The sequence below is a fragment of the Wyeomyia smithii genome, chromosome 1 (assembly GCF_029784165.1).
Source record: "Wyeomyia smithii strain HCP4-BCI-WySm-NY-G18 chromosome 1, ASM2978416v1, whole genome shotgun sequence".
Taxonomy (NCBI): domain Eukaryota; kingdom Metazoa; phylum Arthropoda; class Insecta; order Diptera; family Culicidae; genus Wyeomyia; species Wyeomyia smithii.
Window position 1 is genome coordinate 110730850 of NC_073694.1, and position 23966 is coordinate 110754815.

At 39.8% G+C, this 23966-nt stretch overlaps 1 protein-coding gene and 1 pseudogene across 1 annotated transcript in view; one reads left to right on the top strand and one right to left on the bottom strand.

Annotated features, from left to right (window-relative positions):
- The window catches only part of LOC129718972 (probable serine/threonine-protein kinase dyrk1), a 148373-nt gene that overhangs the window by 13449 nt on the left and 110958 nt on the right, over positions 1 to 23966 (bottom strand). The window lies entirely within an intron of this gene.
- On the top strand, positions 1212 to 2753 carry LOC129717082 (uncharacterized; annotated as a pseudogene).

Below are 23966 nucleotides of genomic sequence, written 5' to 3' on the forward strand. Positions count from 1 at the left end.
TCTATGGCACTCAAATCTTTAATTGTGCCATTCAAATCATCTAATGTGGTTTTTTGCTGTTCTAATAGGCGCTTCTGTTGACGCGTAATCATAGCCAGTGGTTAAAATTATCAATTGAGTTTCATAACAATGAAACTCTGCAACTTTTGCGCGTAGTTGATACAGGTTGCCATGACCATCAGTTTCACTACCTGATATACGACATAAACAAAACTGTTCATCGTTACTCGGCGTCTTAAAGTGAACATACAATATGAGAGATAATAAAACGGAAGATTTTCGGATCGGTTCATCCATCAATTCAAACGTAGCAACCGGGAAAGTGAAACTCAAAGATAAAAAAATCAATTTCGCTTGGCGGTGCTGACTTTTTTCGAAGTGTTTTCAAAAAATATTTATTTCATTTCTAAAAAAAAACCTAAAATGAGTACCGATAGTGAAAGCTTTTCTTGTGATAATGGTGACATCAGAACACGGAAGCGTAGTGCAGGTGTGTTTACTGTTTGCAAGTTTGGAAAAGTGCTTTAACATCAAAACCCGTGTTTTAGGAAAGCGTACGTTACAGGACATTGCGTTACCGTTCATTGCACGTGATGGAAATGCTGGGCGATGTCAAATTGATGTCGAAAGCGGATGCAACCATTTCCAAGCGGTTTTGGACGTCGGGAATTTTATACGTCATTTCCGTACTAAGCATCCTTTCGAAGCGTTTAAACACGGCTTACTCAAGGAAGATAAAATTCCCCAAAAGAAACCACGAGTCATCACGAAGAGACAGGTCGCTGTAGATAAGCAGCTGTTTATGGAATCTATAATAAAGGTTGTGACTCTTCACCACTTACCATTGTCATGCGTGGAATGGGAGGGGTTCAAAGAGTTGTTTGACGCTTTGGCAGACGCGGTTGGAGCCAAAATTAATCGCAATAATTTAAAGCACCACATCAGCGACATCGCTAAGGAAATCCGCGCTGCTATAGCGAAAGAAATAGAAGGAAAACTCATCTCAGTAAAAGTGGATTCTGCATCTCGATATAACCGGAGCATTTTGGGAATAAACATTCAGTATGCTCTAGACGGCCGAGTGGTTATTCGGACTATTGGTAAGTACACCAAAAGAATACTTTTCCAACCAATGACGTGAGCTATGGGGTAGGAAGTTTGTGTTATACAGTTAATACATGGTGTACTAGTTAATAACGTATTTTGTAGGCATGATTGAAATCAAAGAGAGACAAACGGCTACATTTTTCAAAAAGACAATTTTAGAAGTTTTAACTTCATATAGCGTATCTATTGAGCAGATTTTTTCGGTTACGGTGGATAACGGTGCAAACATGATTGCAGCCGTGAAGCAACTGAAAATTGAACTCAATAGCATTATTTCTGAGACGGAAGCGGTCGGTTTTGAAATTCCCGATGACTACGAGGAGGAAGATCAAAATAATGAAATAGCAGAAAGTTTGACAGAAGAGTTGAAAGAACAATTGAATTTGATCCGTTGCTCGGTGCACACCTTACAATTGGCTATATTGGATGTGGTTAAAAAGACGAACAAATCAGTTGTAGAAATCACTGCGGTCGCGAAAAAATGCAGACATGCCAAATACAAAACGCACTTCGAATTCCACAACGTTACGATTCCACCAGTATGGTGTCAAACCCGATGGGGAGGCATATTCTAAATGATGGAAAACTTCCAACGGCAAAAGCAAGTTTTTCAGAAACTAGCCACTGAGTTTCCAGAATTAGGTGAATTGAAAATAAATATTGCTTTTGCATCATGGAATAAAACTCAATTAAATGTTTGGTAACTTCAGATGTCTCGGCCGCGAACTGGTTATTCATTGAAGATTATGTTCAAGCCTTCAAGCCTTTGTTTGTTTGCACTAAACGAATGCAAGATAAGCACGTATCGTTGTCGGATTTTTATTTGACTTAGTTGAAGACAATTAAAGAGCTCAAAAGCACTCCGTTCAACCCTTTCATACCAAAATTAATCGAATCGATTCAAAAGCGACTGGAAAGCTTGAAAAAGTCTCGTGCATTCCAAATGGCTTTATACTTGGATCCTCGTCTAAATTTCCTCCATTCGAAGCTATTTAACGACGAAGAGAAGTTACTTATACAGGTAAAAACGTTTCTCAGTTTGTAAAATATCTTATATCCAAGTAAGAGAATGATTACAAATAGTATTTCATATCACTTTTGTAGAACAGTATTATGGACACATGGAATCGAATTTGCAAACTCCGACCTTCTTTCAACTCTACTGAAACCGAAAAATGTGATACTAGCGACAACAATAATTTTCATGAGTTTCTAACAGATTTTTTGGGTAGTACATCCTACGATGATATATCACAGAAGCTTACTTTTATACAACAGCTCAAAGTTCAAGATGCAGAGCCTGGCTTGAACTATACTGAAGATGTTTGGGAGTATTGGATTAAGCAAAGAATAAGCCATCCTGAGTTGTTTGAAGTGGCGATGGTAATTTTGGCAACCCCGTCTAACCAAGTGTCTGTGGAACGAGCTTTCTCCGCTCTAGCATTAGTGCTTTCCTCTCACTCTTGGAAAAGAAACGCTAGAAAACATTCTTCTGGCGAAACTGAATCGGGAGGTGTTCGAACAGATCCTACAAACGCACGGTTGGAAAGACAATGTTGTAACTGAGTAAGTGCTAATAAACAATCTTAATTGTTTGAGAAATCACTAATTTTCTCCACTCTTCCTGTTTTTTATTTTTCAGATAATCTGTCCAAACCAGTCTACCGTTCCATGTTATGTTTGTTTCTATGAAAAAGAATTTCTAAATTATATAAAAATTTTGCAATGTCCTCTAGTGAATAGCACCACAAGTATATTTACACCTGACACACATTACTAAAATAATAATCAGAACGACTTCACTGATAAACAAAATGTTATTTGCTGTAAATATCGAAAGAAAATTGTCCAAGTCCAAATATTGAAAGGCAGCCTGAATATTTTTGAATACCAATGGTGTTCAATAAATTGAGTTACATTCAAACTTGTAATTGTAATATATGGTAAAACTAAAATAAGAAATATCATTTATAAAAACGTAATGACTTAGTTGATGAATTTCGATAAATATTATAAATTATAATGGTATGATCGCTGCTGTGCTTATATATGTTTAGATCTGAATGTTTATCTAGAAGTTGCCATTGCCTATTGCATCTGAGTTCAACGCAATTATTCAGTACAAGTAACGAACAGTAGTATTCAATTTCAGTTCCGTGAAGGTGAAAATGATTTTCAGTTTCGACATCATACAAACGACAATGAACTTTGACTAAGGAATGAATACCAACAAATGTGTTCATCGAAAATCAATAATATGATCTGTCTAGAGACCGTTGTCATGCAACAATTTATGTTTGTGTATAGAAGAGATATTTGACGTAAAGGTTGCCTTGATATCAGTCTGTTTGAGTTTCTAGGTGGTGATTTTTCTCAGCACTGATCATAGCTATTTGCCTCCGGGGTGCACTTTCTTGCCCCTGGCATGTCCCGTCAGACAGTCTTGATAGAAAATCCGCGACTATATTCTCGCTTCCTTGTTTGTATCTGATGCTGCATTGCAAACCTTGCAGCTTCAGTCTCAGTCTTGTTAGCGTTGGAGACGCCTCTTCAAGCCTCCAAATCGCTATAAGTGGTCGATGATCCGTGTAAACGATAAACTTTTGACCAAAAATGTAGTGTCTGAAATATTCTACAGCCCATACAATTGCCAGTAGTTCTTTTTCTATAATATGATACCTTGTTTCTGCACCTACAAGTGCCCGACTCGCGAATGCGATCGGCCGGTGCATGGATTTTTCATTCGACAAGACGGCACCAATAGCATAATCGCTAGCGTCCGTCGTAATAACAAAAGTGTCCTTATAATCTGGCCGGACTAAAACAGGTTCTGTTATCAGCGCGTTTCTTAGGAACTCGAACGCTTCCTGGCATTCCTTTCCCCACGCAAATTTAGCGTCTTTCTTCAACAAATCATTGAGCGGTTTGCGTTTTTCCGCGATGTTGGGGATAAATTTCCCGTAAAAATTTACTGTGCCCAAGAACGATCTTATACCTTTTACGTTAGTGGGCGGCTTAAGGCTCTGTATGGCCTGTATATTTGCATTTGTGGGCTTAATGCCGTTTTCACTAATGACATGACCCAAATATTCTATTTCTCTCTTTAGAAATTGGCATTTCGATGGTTCAATTTTCAAATTATGTTTACGCAATGCTTGCAGTATCTTACGCAGATTAACATTGTGATCGGCGATTGTGTCGCCAAAAACTATAATATCATCGAGGTAGACAAATGCTTTTACATCCCCGATCTCAAACAAAACAGTATTCATTAGCTTTTGAAAAGTTGAAGGACTGTTCTTCAACCCCATTGGCATTCGCGTAAATTCAAAATGGCCTTTTGGCGTAGAAAAAGCCGTTTTTGCCGCATCACGGCGGTCTATTGGGACTTGATAAAAGCCCGATTTTAAATCGATGGAAGAAAAATATTGCGCTTTCCCCACATTATCCAATATCTCGTTGATAAGCGGTATCGGATATACAAAAGGTTTAGTCACCTCATTCAAAGCTCTAAAATCAACCACGATGCGATACTTTTTGTTGCCGTCGGCATCTGGTTTTTTTGGTACGCATAGAACCGGTGCATTCCAAGGACTTGTGCTAGGTTTTATTATGCCTTGCGCCTTCATTTCTTCGATTTCTTTATTTATGTGCCTTTTCGTAGCCTCAGGAAATCGGTATTGCCGCTTATTAATTGGAATCTCAGATGATGTTTCAATCCTATGTGTCGCGGCGTCAGTAATAGTTAGCCCGTCGCCCTCAAAAAAGAAAACATTTGCATAATTTTCCACAATTGTTTTGATTATTTCGAATTCTGAGTCAGATAAATGGGCTAAGTCTAACACCTGTCGTAATTTTCTGATACGTTCCATGCCTCTTGACTCCAGTGTCAACTTGTGCTCCAATAGGTCACAATCGAGCCTTGAGTCTAGGTTTACTTCGCGCATTAGTATGTTCTCTGAATTTAATACATTGTCTTCTGGTATTTCGTCACGGCGGGTGAGGTGCTCTTCACAACTCATGTCGTTTGATTCAATTGATTTCTCTCCGTCTATAGTGAAAATGTCTCGCAATTCATTTTGTACTAGCACCCTATTTCGAGCTGCTAAATAAACATGCCGGCTAAGGACTTCTTCCTTTGGCACGCTCGATGGGCTCATATCGTCTGGACCTGTATTTCCATACTTTTTGAAAACGATGTAATCGAAATTATTTCCTACTTGTAGGGTATGCTTCTTCAAAAATTCAACGCCGATTATTCCGTCAGATGGCAAATCATTTAATATGTGAAATTCGGTCGGGATTAGAAAATCTCCGACGATTAAATCTAGGATGACGGTTCCTAAAGTCTTTACGACTTCACGTCCGATACCCTCAAAAGTATTAGTGTTTCGCGTGTTAATTGATACATTGAATCGTCTTACTACATGTGCACTTAACATATTCGCACATGCGCCCGTATCTAGGATAAAATTTAATGTTTGCTGCACATTTTGCCGTGCCAGCAATGTAATCATAAGGTGTCGGCTGACATCAAAATAAATTCGTTGACCCAAAAAGACACTATTGTCTCGTATGTGGTTACACGCTGTCTCCCAGTCGGAAATTTCTATGTTGCTGGGTTCATTGGTACATCTCCGCCAGTCAACATTTTCGCATATTTCTGCAAAATCATCATTAAAATATTCTTTCGCGAATGGATCCATGATACCATGACTTTGTAGTCCGGTGTCAATCTTATTAAAATTACTTATTCCTAATGCTCTTTGGAGCGCTCGGTTTGCATTGCTGACGAGGCCCCCACTATTTAGTTTTTTGGTTGCTGATGTTGATTATAATATTGGCCTGACTGATTATAACCGCCATTGTAGCCGTGACTGTTAGTATGGTAATTATTGCTACCAGATGTTCCTGCTCTGGGACCATTCACATTGTTGCTATTATTATGTTCCCGATTTGATGCGTACCCTGGCTCGTATCGCCAATCCTGTGACGCGCGATTGTTAACTATCCCGTTCTACGGTGGCGACCCGCGTGTGTTGCGGTTCCACCCATTATTTTGTCTTTGATTGTCTCGAGAATAGTTGTTGTTTCTCTGATTATTTTGGTCGTAATTGTCATACCTCGGGCTGTCTCTATTTTGATTTCTGTTATTTCTATTTGCCGGTGGCGGTCCTGGATAATTTTCTGAATTATGTCTCCAAGAACGCTCATTATTTTCAACATTTTGTCGCCCACCGTTATCGCGAGCATTTGTTGCGTAATTAGCCCCTTGATAATTTTCGCGGCGAAAATTATTGTCTCGCCGTTGATTGTTATTGTTCTGGCTATTGAAATTGTTTTGATAAGGTCTATTACCATTCGAATTTTCTCTTTGGCGAGCGTTATTGTTCGGCGGGCTAGATTGCAACCGTCTTCCTTGCGCGCCTTGCTGCCGCTCGAGTAAATCGAGACCACGCATTCTGTTTTCTATGTCAGCGAGCTGCTCACATTCCTCGCACTGTTCTTCTAAAAATTCCATAAGTCCATCCAAGCTCAAATTTCGCTTGCCACGGGCCATCTGTTTCAAGTGATTATTTCTTAAACCTCCTATGAAGTGCAATCGGAGACTTTTTTCCATGACGGAGTTACCTCCACCGTCTTCATATACATCTAATAATTCTATTATATCTGAAGCGCGTCTTTTGTATGAGTTAAATTCTTCGTTTGGCTCCTGTCGTAACGTCTCAATTTGCTTTATCACAACTTCTATCGCCTGCACAGTCCCGAATTCTTTTATCAGATTTCGCTTGACTGCTGGCCAGGTTACTGCCCTAATTCGTGGCAATGCTGCTGCAGCCTTGCCTTTTAATTTTAATAAAACTACATATATTAATGCAGTCTGAGGTTCATTCTCGGGAATCTCGTCTGCGAAATGTTGAACGTGGTAGAGGAACGCCTCTAGCTCGTCCTTAGACCCATTAAATTCGGGGATGCATTGCAATGCATCGGCTTTTGGAAATTCATAAGCCATATCGTCTGGGATGTTTTCGCCAAATTTGAGTTTTCTAAGTGTCTCCTCAAATTCTCGACTCGCTTCTAGAAAGCTTTGTTTTAGTACTTGTAATTGTTCCTGAGCTGCTGTCTCGTTTGGGTCCTCGTCACTGCTATCTGACCCGCTGTCAAAATTTCCTAAACTATTTCTTACGTAAATTAATCTTTGCTGTTCTCTAGAGATCTCTGCCTCCTCTGTCTCGCCAAATCGTGTTGACGATAGCACTTGGTTGGTGCGTGAACTGCTTACCGAACTTGGTGCTCTTAATTCTGCGTTAATGAAAGCTGACGGTACGGTTCTTTGAATCCGTGATTGATTAAGGGTGAGAAAATCAGTATCAGTGACTGAATTTGATCTCCTTTGCAATCCTTTGTAAAATCGGTTCCTACGCACGGCGTCAAATGCCGGTTCAGTAAACCTAATCTCACGTCCGCGCAATTGAATCACTCGGTCGGTCATTAATAATGTTATGGTTAATAGCGCATCTGTTTGCTATTATAGTTGTTATTGTAAAAAAAAAAGAAAATGAAACAAAATCACTCGGGAAAATTTCCTATGCCCCTTTGCCTTGCGGACCTGATTCACCAATATGAACGAAGTTCAATACACTCGAACGAGCGGAAACCCACTCAAAATGATATAGTATCCGTGCAATTAAAAGAAAATGCATATGAAAGCGAAATAACATTCGAACAAACGTTCTGGTATCCTTAAAAAAATTAAGAAAGAAAAACAAAATGCATCTAGAATTTAAAATTTTTTCCTCAATATTCAGGTTTTTGTTTAATTTGATTTATCGGTTATTTAGATTTGTTTTAGTATTCGCGCCTATCTGTGATATTTTAGCAGGTCGCTTACGGATGGTCCCGGCTTGCCGCTGTGCTATTAGTACGGTTTATAAGATTCGACACTAACTGCAAGCGGTGTCATTTTATTTTAAAAAAAGCAGTATAATATAATGTCAAAAAAAAGGGTTAGTACTAAATGCAAGCAATTAGTTTTTTAAAAGCAAGCTGAACAATCATGAAAAAAATGAAAACTGCCGAAAAATCAATACTGCTGCCGCTGGCCAACCGCTGTTAGCAAACCAAAAACCAAGAAAAATTGAATCTGCCGTGCGGTTTAAATAAAATTATTTAATATTAGTGTTTCAAATGTTCCATAAATAATCTGAAAATCATGAAAAACATTCACGGCCGTACAACGTTACAACAGCTGACACTGCATAAACGTAGGTACACTTGCACTTGCCGTACGGCGGGTGTTTTGTTGGTTTAGTTTATTCACCGCTACCGTTGGTGAAAAATAACACCTTCGCTCGCGGCGCTGGTACCGCGCTGCGAGGAATAATTCTACGAGATATGCCAACAAACACTCGTCGGAATGTTCGCGCGTAAGATTTCTCTTACATGCCACGGACAAGAAGGCTGCTAGTGATAAATTCAAGCCAAGAAAAAGCAAAACGTTTAAAGTACTCACCAAATTAGCTGCGTCATCTTTTTGTCACTTAGGAATGTCACTCAGTTTATAATTTTTTTATTTGTTTGTTCGTTAAGAAACCACTGATCACTATTATTCAAACACAGAACACTCAACGCGCACACATAATAACAATTGATTAAATAACTGATTGTTGATTGAATAATTGAAATAACTAATTGTTGAACAACTGATAATAAACGTAATTGGCTCCGTAAAACATTAATTTGTATTGTGCCGTGTCAAATAAATGTTATGTGAACTGAGATTAACTTCAGAGAGTGGTTACATCCCACTTCTGACACCATAAAATGCAAAGACTTAGCTTTGCCAGGGACTTGTGATAAGCACGAAGAGTCCCTGTAAGTGCAGGGAATTAAAACATCCGCACTGATTCTACTTTGGAAATCGAATGTTTTATTAATTAACTTCAAACTTAATTCTACCCTACCAAAAAGAGTCGGAGAGAAACAATTCTCTTGTCCGATTCTTTGTCCTGTCCTTGTTAATCCTAACACTTTTAATTAGTTAGTTATGGATTTGTATCTTCCGTCTCGCTCAATTTACTCGCGGACAGGCGTCACTTACTCAATCGAAAATCGTTCTGTATTCATTATTATTATTATTATTTTAGGTTATTTGCCATGTGGCCGTCATCGTTTCGTTCTCATCGGAAACGGAGCGTCGCATTTCGACTTCGAATGCTATAGAAAAAAAAAAAAAAATAAAGTATCGTTCTCTTGAAATTAGTAAAATTGCTGAGTGCTTTAAGAAATGCTTATTAATCATACATGCGCGGCTATTATTTCAGAACCTGTCTGTGAGAACGGAATGTCGCGATTTATTCCTAATTCAAGAAACATGCATGGACAAGAATATTCCTGTCCATGGGAATGTAATGCAAGAGTTTATGAGAATCAAAAATGCTTATTAATTTCTTGGAAGGCCTGTTCATGCACAGATGAACCCAGCAACATAGAAATAGCCGATTGGAGGACCGCATGCAATCACATAAGAGACAACAGTGCTTGTGTGGCTAAGCGCGTCTATTACGATGTCAGAGGGTACTTAATGGTAACGCTTCTGGCTAAGCAGAATGTCCAATTTACGTTAAACTTAATCTTAGATACAGGTGCATGTACGAATATAATTAATGCACGCATTGTAAACCTTTTGAATGTACCGGTAAATCCACAGAATGTAACTATTTTTGGAGGATCGGCCGCAACATTGTGCGAACCTCAGGTAAAATTACGTTGGATTTAATAGTCGGAAACTTCCTAATCCCGACACAATTTCATATATTAGAAAATTTGCCAAGTGACGGAATAATCGGAGCAGAGTTTTGAAAGAAGCATACGCTTCAAATTGGGAATAATTTTGATTACATCGTGTTCAAGAAACACGGCAATAGAAATCCGGACGACTTGAGTCCGTGGAGCATACCCAAAGAGGAAGTCCTTAGTCGACATGTTTATATGGCAGCCAGAAATAGAGTCATTGTGCAGAACGAGTTGCGAGATACTAGCAACACAGCTCGCAATGAGGCTGACGTAGACAAAAAACGAAATAAATAGGGAGCACCAAACATATCAGAATGAAGAGCCGGAGAACAATTTCCTTGACTCGTAAAATATTATTATGCCCGAGTTAGACATAGACTCGAGGCTTGACTATGACCTGTTGGAGCACAAGCTGACACCAGAGTCAAAAGGTATTGCAAGAATTGAAAAACTACGGCAAGTGTTAAATTTGGCCCACTTGCCTGATATGGAATTTAAGACAGTAAAGAATATAGTTGAAAGCTTTTCTGACATTTTCTTTTTCGAAGGCGACAGATTAACTATTACCGACGCCGCAGTACATACAATCGAGACGTCATCGGAAGTCCCGATCAACAAAAGACAGTATAGATTTCCCGAAGCTACAAAAAGGCAAATTAATAGAGAAATCGATGAAATAAGGGCGCAGGGTTTTATAAAACCCATTACGAGTCCCTGGAATGCGCCGGTATTATGTGTACCAAAGAAACCGGATAAAAGATACAGAATTGTGGTAGACTTCAGGTCGTTAAACGAAGTCACAAAACCGTTTGTATACCCAATAGCTCTTATAAATGAGATATTGGATAATGTAGGAGAGGCGAAATACTTCTTTTCAATTGATTTGAAATCAGGTTTTTATCAAGTTCCGATCGATCGCCGAGATGCGACTAAGACAGCATTTTCAACACCAAAAGGTCATTTCGAATTCACACGAATGCCAATGGGATTAAAAAACAGTCCTTCAACCTTTTAGAAATTGATGAATACCGTTTTGTTTGAGATCGGGGATGTGAAAGCATTTGTTTACCTCTATGATATTATAGTTTTCGGTGACACTATCGCCGACCACAATGACAACTTGCGCAAGGTAATACAAGCTTTGCGTAGACATAATCTAAAAATTGAACCAGCGAAATGCCTGCTTCTAAAGAGAGAGATAGAATATTTGGGACATGTCGTTAGTGAAAAGGGCATTAAGTCCACTAATGCAAATATGCAGGCCAAAAATCAAACAACGGGAGATTTTACAAATGATTCAATTTATAGCGGGTAAGCTAAAGAAGCAAATTATACTATATAATGCTGATAGCGAGCGTACGTTGGTTGCGCCGGATCAGATAGAAACAATTTTGAAAGAATTTCACGATGCACCCTTAGGAGGGCATGTTGGAGCGCTACGAATGCGCCAGAGGATTGGCACACTTTTTACGTGGGCCACTATGAAACGAGATATTGGGAATTATGTGCGGCAGTGTGAGTCCTGCCAGAAGAACAAAATTTGTAAGTCCAATAGGATTCCAATGCAGATTACGCCAACTGCTTCGGAACCATTTGATAAACTTTATATGGATATAGTTGTGTTACACGAGTCTGACAGCGGGAACAAATATGGATTAGTCATGCAAGATGATTTGACTAGATACTTGATCGCGGCACCAATGCCGAATCAAGAGAGCTACACAGTAGCTAAGACTTTTGTGGAAAACTATATATGCAAATTTGGGATACCGTTAGAATGAGTTACGGATAATGGTGCAAATTTTGTGAGCACACTCATGAAAGATGTGTGCAAGATTTTGAAGATCAAGAAAATTACCACTAGCCCATATCACCCACAGGCTAACTTGGTGGAGAGATCAAATCGTGAGCTAAAAAGTTATAGTAGCAAGCACCTAAAGCTGTATGAAAAAGTATACTGAAATAAAATGGCGTGAAGAAATATGAAAAGTCCCCGAAATTATGGAAAGCCTTTGATGGACAAGTGTCAAAAGGGCGTGACGTTTACTTGGGGAAAGACGTGGTTGGTTTTGTAGACAAAAAATGACCTATCGTGTGGGAACACGGAAAACAGAAGTAAATAATACACATGGAACGTTTTTATATAAAATGCGAATTTAGCATGGGATAAATGGACAGAGTACAGATGACCTCGTTAGTGCGAGACAGACGTACGAAAAAATGGCCAATGGCCCGATAAAAGACGAACGGGAAATAACAATGAGGACGATTGGAAGGAGTTAAAAGAATTTAGAACAGCATTTGTTTTTTTTGTAAAATGCAAATGTTACCATGAGAAAAATATATAGTGAATATGAGAACGGGGTTCGATTAATTAAAAATGGCTAATGGCCCAATGAGAGAAGAAAACCGATTAATGAAGTATTGGAGATGACCTAAATAACGAACGACAATAAAACTAGTAGAGACTTTGGACAAGAAGGCTAAACCTTCCAGACGAGGGGACTACTGGCGTTAAAAGATTCCACCTATCTATTGTTAGTTAAGATCGGGCGAGTGGAAACAACGGGAGTGACTACCCGGAACGATTGAGATGAATGCGTATCAGGTGAACAGACAAGGGAGTAGTCAACCCAGTATGAATGGAAGTGCGAAATTTTTCTTTTATTTCCTAACCGTCTTATCTTCCAGGAATCTCTAAAGCGGGCGGTCGCACCTTCGGTCGGAAGGGGGAGAGGATTATGCAGGCAACTGCATACCAAGGCGAAGTGTAAGTAATGTAAGTAGCAAGGGACGATTTAAGAATTGAAAGATTACAGATTTTAGAAGAGATACAAAAGATAAAAAAAAATAAAACAGACGAGAAAGTGAAAGAGACATTGTCATTGCAAATAGAAGATGATATGAGGTGTTAAGAAGACGCCATGAATTAGACGAACATTGTATATGAAGACAGAGAAAAAAATTTAAAGAAAAAAAAATAATAACGCGATTGTTCACAATGAAAAGATTTATTTATGAAGCGAAAGATAAAAGAGGAAAAAAAAAGACTTGACCGACGCAGTATATTCAACGAAAACATGATGAAACAAAGATGAAGCGATGAAAGAATGATCTATTATGTGGAAACAGACTTATTTTATGTAAATCGAAAAAGTTTCAAGGAAATGAAAGAAGATATTCAACAAAAAAAGAAATAATAGCAATGAGATTAAAAAAGTATGTAACCAGGGCAGAGTATTTTTGCGATTTTATAAAAGTTATTTGAAGAACGATTGTAAGAGAAAAAAAAGGTAATAAGGGGCCACAAGACAAGTTAAACTGATATTTAAACGTGGAAAGTATAAGGGCTGTTAAAGATAAATCGGATTGATATGCGTCAAAATGATTTTTTAATTTGGGAAAACATCATATATGAAAGTTAAAATAAATAATGAAATAAAAGAAAGAATGCACATTTGAATATTATTTTTGTAAAATCAGATAAATCAAATACACACAAAAATATTGTACACTTTAGTAGGGGAAGAGAATCGAAGGTATGTTAACCGAAAGAAAAAGAATACGGGCATATACTGTAAGTAGAAGCGTAGAACAGAAAATAAAATGTAAGAAGCCCGTACGCGAGTGAACCATAAGTTTAGACAGCAAGTGGAAAAAAGTAAGAAAACAAAAAAGGAATTGATGAATTATTAGCAAAAAAAATATATGCACCACTTGCTCAGCAGGGTTGGCATTTAAGATTTAAGATGAGCAATAACATACAACCCGAAGTAAGCAGCAAAACCGAGATAACGAAGACGTGTTCCAGATCGTTGAAGACGACTACGATGCAGCCCAAGAAGGACCTGGGAGGTAGCCGAGTGCGGGGAGTTGAACGGAGGGGTGTTTACGGCCGGCGGGTACCCAGGAGTGGCCACGAACAGATGATTACGAGGCTGGCAAAGAAACGGATGATTACGACACCAGCGAAGGAAGTTTTCGCTGTGAACTGAAAAAAGGATGGAGCAAGGCAAATCGATCCATGGATAATAAAATATGAGACAAGTAGTGGGGCAAGACACGCTCCCTACCCCAACAAAGAAAGAAATAAATATGGGCCAAGTCGAAGAAAGGCCACAATAGACCCAGGAGAACTTCGTTAGAATGGTTCTACCCAATGCATATGAATACAAATGCATATAGCGCAGTTCTACACAAGCGCATAGCAGTACGCGGTAAATTGACATCGTCGTAGAACAAAACAAAACTCAGTCAAAGCACACGAATCAGCTGTTGACGAGCAGTCCATTGGCACTCAAACTTATTGCCAACTGGATTAAAACTAATAACTACGATTACTCATAGCGCAGCAAGTGCTACCAGCAAGTGCTACAAATAATCCGGCGCGCAGAGGTGCGCCAAAGAAGAATGAGAACCGTCAAAGGTGTTAACTAAGGCGATGTGATGACGTCGTCGCGTGATCCAGATAGGCGTCCACTACCGGCCGAGGGGGTCTCCACCGACCGGACACACTTCACCCGTCTCACTCCACCCGCAAGATTTTCGCAACACAGTACGAGTAGCAGAGCAGCGGATATCTTCAAGGTGCAGCGCAGCAGGCGAGCGAACGTTTTGGTATTTTATTATGAACAATTGTGACGCCCGATAATGTTAATTCATGTGAAACCGAACACCACTCATATATGTATGTAAAAGTAGCCAACCCGCGATACTTACTGGTAGAGCTCGACGCTTCACGGGAGCTCTATCATCGGAGGCGGGGCAGATGTAACGGCCCCCACGCGTCCCGTAGATGCCTACAGGGTTCCTTCACATTAGGTGACATACTTAGAACCCCGAAGAGAGGCCGGTTTTCTACCGCATTTTTTTCGACGTTGGCACGGCCAACGAACTTTTCGAAAGTAGGTCAGAGCTTGCTTACTGTTGAAGCCAAGTCCTCAGCTTGGCTTGGGTGACGAAAACCGACACCCGCAAGCAAATTAAATTATAACAAACAAAGCCCGCGGTTGGATACATGATGGGTCGGTAACTCGTCGACGCGCGAGAAGTGAGTTACTGAAAATGTTTGTAAACAAGATAGAGTGACGAGCGTACGGCGCACCACTCTCAGTAGATTTAGATTAAGTGTTCTAAAATAGAGACAGGCCGAGAAAAGGCCATTAGGGTAATAAGGATAGGTAGTGATTTCGCGAGGGGAAATTGTCTCTCGCGCAATACACTCTAGGGTTAGCCGTAAGTTCACATGTAAGCCAAAAATCAATCTTGAAGTAATTGAGATTCCGTACGGTCCGCGCCGTGCGTACAGGAATTGCGCGTCGGTTTATCTTTTCCCGTAGATGCCTACAGGGTTCCGTCACCTTAGGTGACATACTTAGAACCCCGAAAAGAGGCCGGTTTCCTACCGCATTCTTTTCGACGTTGGCGCAGCCTTCAGCTGTGCGCGAAAGTAGGTCAGAGCTTGCTTACTGTTGAAGCCAAGTCTTTTGCTTGGCTTTGGTGACGAAAACCGATACCCGTAAGCAAATTATATTAAAACAAACCAAAGTCCGGGGTTGGTTACTTGATGGGTCGGTAACTCATCGACGCGCGAGAAGTGAGTTACCGAAAAATCTTTGTAAACAAGGTAGAGTGACGAGCGCACGGCGCACCACTCTCAGTAGAATTTAGATTAAGTGTTCTAAAATAGAGACAGGCCGAGAAAAGGCCATTAGGGTAATAAGGATAGGTAGTGATTTCGCGAGGGGAAATTGTCTCTCGCGGAATACTTCATCTTTACGGACAGTCTCAGTTCCATTGAGGCTCTCCGATCGATGAAGGATGTAAGGCACTCTCCGTATTTCCTGGGGAAAATACGGGAACATCTGAGTGCTTTATCCGAAAAATCTTCTCAGATTACCTTAGTGTGGGTCCCTTCTCATTGTTCCATTCCGAACTATGAGAAAGCGGACACTTCGGCTAAGGTGGGCGCAACAAACGATGATATTTTTAAAATTTTCTCGTCAGAATACGCTTGTCAACTGGCAGGCCTCGTGGGATAAGGGAGAGCTTGGGAGGTGGTTACACAGCATCATCCCCAAGGTTTCCACCAAACCTTGGTTTCGGGGGTTGGATGTAGGACGAGATTCGCATGATGTCTCGGATTATGTCCAACCACTACGGGTTAGATGCACATCTCCTGCGTATCGGGCTGGCGAGCAGTAATCATTGCGTTTGTGGATCGGGGAAACAAGACATTGAACAGTTGGTTTGGGTGTGTGCTGAATTCCGCGGTGCCAGATCTCTACTTTTGGATACCCTCAGGGCCCGAGGAATACAGCCCTATGTGCCAGTTCGTGATATCCTCGCTCAGCGAAACTTGCCATACATGCTACTTGTTTACAGCTATTTGAAGAGCATCAAGGTGCCCATTTAACAGCGAAACGAATCTCGGATAAAAAAAAACCATGTTAGTTTTAGTAATAGATTTAGTTCCAGCTCGTAGTCGGCAGCGAGGATAAAAAATTTGCCTTTAGCTTATAAGATATTTAGACCATTAGACTTAATTGGCTCCGTAAAACATTAATTTGTATTGTGCCGTGTCAAATAAATGTTGTGTGAACAAAAAAAAAGTAAAACAGTCATTCTAGTATTTGTTTTCAATTGGTGTGTCACAAAATGTGTTTACTATCGATGAGAGCTACTATTTGCGAAATTGGCGAATATCAAATACGTAATCGCATAAATGTCTCAAACGCCATTTTTTGTACAGAAACATGAAATGATAATTTTTCAAGAATATTATCCATTTCGAGATAAAAGGCTTGAAAATAATTCAAATAATTTCTGAGCGATAAAATAGTGAACTAAACGCCATCACATTCAGTATTCATTATTGTTTTCATTTATTTCCTTTTTAATAATGTTTATGTACGGTTTACTGCTGCAAAACATGTAGACATCGTTAATCTAGGAATCTTTCATGTGTTTTACGTATAAATAACGTGTTATACATGAAAATAAGGGACAGATGTACGATAAATGGCTTACTCTTGGTTTTAGAGGTATCATTCGAAAACGCGGATTCCGGTTGAAAGAGCAAACTTGAGCAATGACAATCACTTCCTAATAGCGAATTTCTTTAGTCAACGACGTCAGGGCAAATCTGCCGAGCAATAAATGAAATGGCATCGCAATTTACGAAGCAATTAAAAAAGAGATGCCAGATAATTGTTTACGAACTAAGCACTTGCGGTGGTGGGTTGAAGCTGACAAATTTTACAGTGCGCTTCGGGCAGCACGCCAGGTCAAAACTGGGTCAAAATTGAAAGTATCTTTTTTCTCTAAGCATAAAGAAGCATGACCAAGAAGCCTTTAACTACCAAATGCGCTACGTTATGTCTCAATAACGACATTTAGAATGTAGTAGTTACATGCCTCTACCGTTGCCATTTGGGTTTCAACTTGAAAAGATATAGAGTATATTGAAAAATTAATTTGAAAACTAAGAAGTTTTTTGAAAATATAACGTGTCTTTTGGATAGTTGAAACCACTCCACAGTAGATGCGTATCGTATGGGTGAACTTACGAGGTTGATAATATCATAACAGTATGTCTCAAACATATAAAAAACATATCAGCATATAGAGTTGGTTCAATAAGAAATCCACTTTTTTGATTTTTGTCTATGGTACGTTGCACTGTGCGTCATTTTTGGGCTTGATGCAGATTTTTGGAACTTGAAAAGTCATCGGAAAAACTTTTAAAGCACACGTTCAATCATTATAATATTCATTAGTTGGTAGGTAGGTGAACCAAGATTCACGAAAAAAAAATGTGACAGCTCTCATTATTTTTTTAACCGAGCACTCAGTGGTGCCGTTCTCGGCAAAAATTGCCGAGACCCGGCAATAAATTTTGAGTGTGTAACAAATCTCGAGCAGGTAATTATTCTTCATATAAAAATCGAAGGACAACGATAAACATTTTTTAAACATCACGTTTTGTTTTTAGCACAACTTCGCTTCATTTTTTCATTTAGTTTCTTTAGTTATTTGATTAATTCACCCATATAACACGATTTTTCAATGCGTAGATTCAGAGTAATCCCAAATGATCGACTTGCCCCGCTCTACCCTATCTTCTTCCCAACCCAAATACCACCTTAAGGCAAATAATTGTTCCGCGACATTAAGATTCACCTGATGTTATTCCACGCAGTACGCAAGTATTATTTGGATTCATCGGTACTGCGTGTTCGATGGTGCTTAGCTCTATTAACGAAATAGCTGCTCCTGAGTCTACTAGGACGAGCATGGTCGGTTTGACACACTCGTTCTTACGCTGATGAAATTTGCGGCAGCTACAATTATTGTGTATGCTGCCCTACTGCCTCTAAAAAAGTTTGACTTTGCGAAGACATTGCTTGTTGCCCTAGGTCTTGCGCATACTGTGCTGTATTGACCGAAGCATTTTGATTGCTTTCCTGATTGTCAGCAAAATAAATTCTGTTGACTTGTCGATTGTAGTGCAAGTGGTCGCGACTGCTTCATCGCGTGCCACGATAGTTACCGTTAACTGGTTGCTGTTTGTTAACCCGCATAAAGCGTTGATTACACAGTACAACGAAAAATGACTTTTTTTCTGCCTTGGTTTCTATATATAATTTTTTTGTGTATTTTGATGCAAAACCAAATATTCCCGAGTTTGAACATATTTCAACTTAAGGGGCAACAACAGCGCCATTTTGAAGTTTTGAGAAATCGAAAAATTTTCATGTTTTTGGACGCCATTTTGTTTTAAGACCAAATATCAAAATTCCATGAGTTTGTCCACATATTAGCATCTTCTTACCCATCTTTGAAAAAACAGATCTTAAATCGGACAAAAACTGAGCTCAAAACGGTGATTCTACGAAACCTGGTTTGGTATGGTTTTAATATATTTCACAGAGCAAAATAGTATCGATTATGTATGAGCATTGATGGTAATGCGCTAATATCTAGAAATGGTAGTCAAATTATATCTTATATTGAGTAAAAAAGTCTAAGAAATCGATTGGTAGGTGTCTGATCTACGTAAAATGTCAGCAACATGTCGATTTTACCCCAATTCCCCTACAATATTAAATTAGGTTTATCCCGACGTTAAATTAACTTATTTGAAATCTGTTTAATGTAATATCAAGAGTGTAAGCGATACTCAAAGATACAACAGCAATTTGGCATCACATGATCCTCCTTCTTTTGCGGGGAGGGGGTTGCATTTTTGGCCAGGACCGGTCAAAACACAAAAATGTCGCTTCGGCTACGAGGCAGAATCATCGCGTCCTTGATAAAGTCAAATGTGACCCCCTCCCCGGAAAAAGGCGAGGATCATGTGATGCCAAATTGTTATTGTATCTTTGAGTATCGCTTACACTCTTGATATTACATTGAACAGATTTCAAATAAGTTAATTTAACGTCGAGATTAGCCTAATTTAATATTGTAGGGGAATTGGTGTAAAATCGACATAAGTCCGTCTAAAAATTAACTTGGTTAATAGCATTTATCTTCGCGATCAGTTGGTCAGATGTGACTTTACTTTTATCAGTTCAATAATTTGGTCAATTTACCTGTCAAAATTATAGTTATGCAAGGCACTGCTATCACCGTCTTTAAAAATTTTTTTTCCGTCTACGAGACTGATAGCTTCTCTCTGTCCTCGTCGTAAGGTGTTAAAATTGACGCAGCCAGTTTGGCGTGGAATTGTAGTGCGGCAACCGCCATGACTACTTGTTTGTTTCTCGATTTTTCTTCGACGTTGTAGTCCTTAGTGATTTTCTTTTCTATTATTGTCTTTATGACATGAAAAGCATCTCGTGACGCTTTGATGAAAAAAATTAACTGCACCGGTTGATTTTCTGCTTCTGTCTGTATGAGTTTTTCTTCTAATTCTTGGAACAACTAAGTTGCGAAGTAAAGCTTTGCCAAAAGAGTATCCTTCTTGAACGTAACATTGACTTTGTGAGGTTTTGTGCGAGTTTTGCTAAGGTTGCAAAATTCTCCTCTATTCGTTTGCATCATTTGGCAATAAAAGTGTCGTGAGTTATATTTGTTTCAATTGAACATGAAGTTTGCTTTATTATACTCTTACTATACTATACTAGCTCTTCGGCTCACATATATCTTTGCTATTGGCATCTACACGATGCGAGAGTTTTTTTCTATTCAACGACTTGAAAGTTTGATAGTTAACCAACTAAAAAATGTCTTGTCTGAACGAAAATTATTCAAATTTTGGTATACAACATTTCCTGTTCTAATTTATTTACATTTGCTATATAATATTTGTTTTCAATTCACTATCTTATATCATAGCATGCATGTCTCACTTCCGTTCTCCGGGTTGATACGAGGGCTTCAGCGGTGTTCACAAGATGATTACGTCGATTCACTCCTGTTTTACTGGTTGATAGGAGGGCTTCGGCGGTGTTCACAAGATGATTTTTTTTTTCTTTATCTATAATGTATTTGACACAGCACAAAAACAAATTAATGTTTAACGGCGTCAATTATATATGGTAGCTTACTTTCTAAAGTATCTTAATAACTAAAAGCAACTTTTTTATCCTCGCTGCCGACTACGAGCTGAAACTAAATCTAACTTGAAGCTAGAATGTTTTGCATTAAAAGTACTGGTTTGTTGTTTGATGGTTTTCCATTGCCATAGGTAAGCAGCATATTATATAGGTTCCGCTGCTGGGCCAAGATATTACGTACTGGCATATTGGGTTGTCTCCCTCGGGCCCTGAGAGTATCGTGCGGGTCTGGTTGCTGTTTCCGGATCCGGGGTCTTAACGTGTTCTTGTCGTTTGGTTGGATGTAGGCGGAAGGGAATAGGACTAAACTGGGGCGTGGATGGATTTCAGGAAAACGTTTATATGGGACATGTAGGATAGGTCACGGCTTGCCAAGACATCACGAACAGGAACAGCTGGCTGTCTACCCTCGGCCTGAAGGGAAACTATTTATTTAGACCTGGCGTCACGGTGTACAGGGCATAACCAAACAACGTGCTCTATGTCATGATAACCTTCACCACAGGCACAGATACCACTTTCCCCGAGCCCAACACGACGGAGATGCGCGTCAAATCTATAGTGATTGGACATAAGCCGGGACATCACGCGAATGAAATCCCGGCCTACATCCAACCCCTTGAACCACGGGCTCGTCGATACCTTGGGGATAATGGAATGTAACCACATCCCCAATTCCCCTCTGGTCCAAGAACTTTGCCAACTGATGATCGTATTCTGACGTACAAATGCGAAAAATTCATTAAAGGCAATTGATCTTTCATAAATATCACCGTTTGTTGCGTCCACCTTAGCCAAAGAGTCCGCATTCTCATTGCCCGGTATCGAACAGTGAGAAGGGACCCACGCTAAGGTAATCTGAAATGATTTTTCTGATAAAGCACTCAGATGTTCCCGTATGTTCCCCAGGAAATACGGAGAGTGCTTAACCTCTTTCATCGATCGGAGAGCCTCAATGGAACTGAGACTATCCGTAAAGATGAAATAATGTTCCGTGGGCATTTTTTCAATAATCCCTAGGGTTTACTGAATTGCAGCCGATTCTGCGACGTAAACAGAAGCAGGATTATCGAGCTTATGGGAGACGGTTAAATTGTTGTTGAAGATACCAAAGCCAGTGGATCCATCGACAAGTGAGTCGTCAGTGTAGAACATATTGTCGCAGTTGATGTTTCGATATTTATTGGAAAAAAATTTGGGGATCTGCTGCACGCGTAAATGATCCGGGATTCCACGAGTTTTTTCTATCATGGATTCATCGAAAAACACAGTAGAATCAGAAGTATTTAATAAGTTTTTTTTTCTTCATCTATAGTTTATTTGACACGGCACAAATGCAACTCAATGTTTAACGGCGCCAATTATATCTGGTAGCTCACTTTCTAAAGTATCTTAATAACTAAAAGCAAATTTTTCATCCTCGCTGCCGGCTACGAGCTGAAACTAAATCTAACTTAAAGCTAGAATATTTTGCATTGAAAGCACAGGTTTGCTGTTTGATGATTTTCATTGCCATAGGTAAGCAGCATATTAAATTTGTTTCGCTGCTGGGCCAAGATATTACGGACTGGCATATTGGGTTGTTTCCATCGGGCCTTGAGAGTATCGTGCGGGTATGATTGCTGTTTCCGGATCCGGGGTCTCAACGTGTTCTTGTCGTTTGGTTGGATGTAGGCGGAAGGGGATAGGACTAAACTGGGGCGTGGATGGATTTCAGGAAAACGTATATTAGGGACATGTAGGATAGGTCACGGCTCGCCAAGACATCACGAACAGGAACAGCCGGCTGCCTACCTTCGGCCTGCAGGGAAGCTATTAATCTAGACCTGGCGTCACGGTGTACAGGGCATGACCAAACAACGTGCTCTATGTCGTGATAACCTTCACCACAGGCACAGATACCACTTTCCCCGAGCCCAACACGACGGAGATGCGCGTCAAATCTATAGTGATTGGACATAAGCCGGGACATCACGCAAATGAAATCCCGACCTACATCCAACCCCTTGAACCACGGGTTCGTCGACACCTTGGGGATTATGGAATGTAACCACCTTCCCAGTTCCCCCTTGGTCCAAGAATTTTGCAAACTGATGATCGTATTCTGACGTACAAATGCGAAAAATTCATTAAAGGCAATTGGTCTTTCATAAATATCACCGTTTGTTGCGCCCACCTTAGCCAAAGAGTCCGCTTCCTCATTACCCGGTATCGAGCAGTGAGAAGGGACCCACGCTAAGGTAATCTGAGTAGATTTTTCGGATAAAGCACTCAGATGTTCCCGTATGTTCCCCAGGAAATACGGAGAGTGCTTAACATCTTTCATCGATCGGAGAGCCTCAATGGAACTGAGACTGTCCGTAAAGATGAAATAATGGTCCGTGGGTATTTTTCCGATAATCCCTAGGGTGTACTGAATTGCAGCTAATTCTGCGACGTAAACAGAAGCAGGATTATCGAGCTTATGGGAGACGGTTAAATTGTTATTGAAGATACCGAAGCCAGTGGACCCATCAAGAAGTGATCCGTCAGTGTAGTACATATTGTCGCAGTTGATGTTTCGATATTTATTGGAAAATTTTTTAGGGATCTGCTGCACGCGTAAATGATCCGGGATTCCACGAGTTTCTTCTATCATGGATGTATCGAAAAACACAGTAGAATCAGAAGTATTTGATAAGTCGACACGATTTGGAATATTCGAAGAAGGGTTAATATTTTGTGACATGTGATTGAAATATAATGTCATAAAACGGGTTTGAGAATTAAGTTCGATTAACCTTTCAAAATTTTTAATCACGGGACGGTTCAAGACCTCACATTTGATTAGAATACGAGAAGACAAGCTCCAGAAGCGGTTTTTCAATGGTAGTACTCCATCTAAGATCTCCAAACTCATCGTATGGGTCGACTGCATGCAACCCAAGGCGATACGCAAACAACGATATTGTATTCGCTCCAGTTCGATCAAATGTGTGTTTGCTGCGGAGCGGAAGCAGAAACACCCGTACTCAATAACAGACAGTATCGTTGTTTGGTAAAGCCTTATAAGGTCTCCTGGGTGGGCTCCCCACCATTGTCCGGTTATTGTACGAAGAAAATTCACTCTTTGTTGACATTTTTTCATCAGATACCTCACGTGACAACCCCAGGTGCCTTTAGAGTCGAACCAGACACCAAGATATTTGTGTACCAAAACCTGAGAAATCGTTTTACCCATTAATTGTGTTTGAAGCTGAGCAGGTTCATGCTTCCTAGAAAAAACTACTATCTCAGTCTTCTCCGGAGAGAATTCGATACCTAGCTGTAAAGCCCAAGCAGACAAATTGTCCAAGGTATCTTGCAATGGTCCTTGCAAATCGGCAGCTTTGGCTCCTGTAACGAAGATTACACTGTCGTCTGCAAGTTGTCTTATCGTGCATGAATTTGCCAGACATTCGTCGATGTCATTTACATAAAAGTTGTAAAGAAGGGGGCTTAAACATGAGCCCTGGGGAAGAC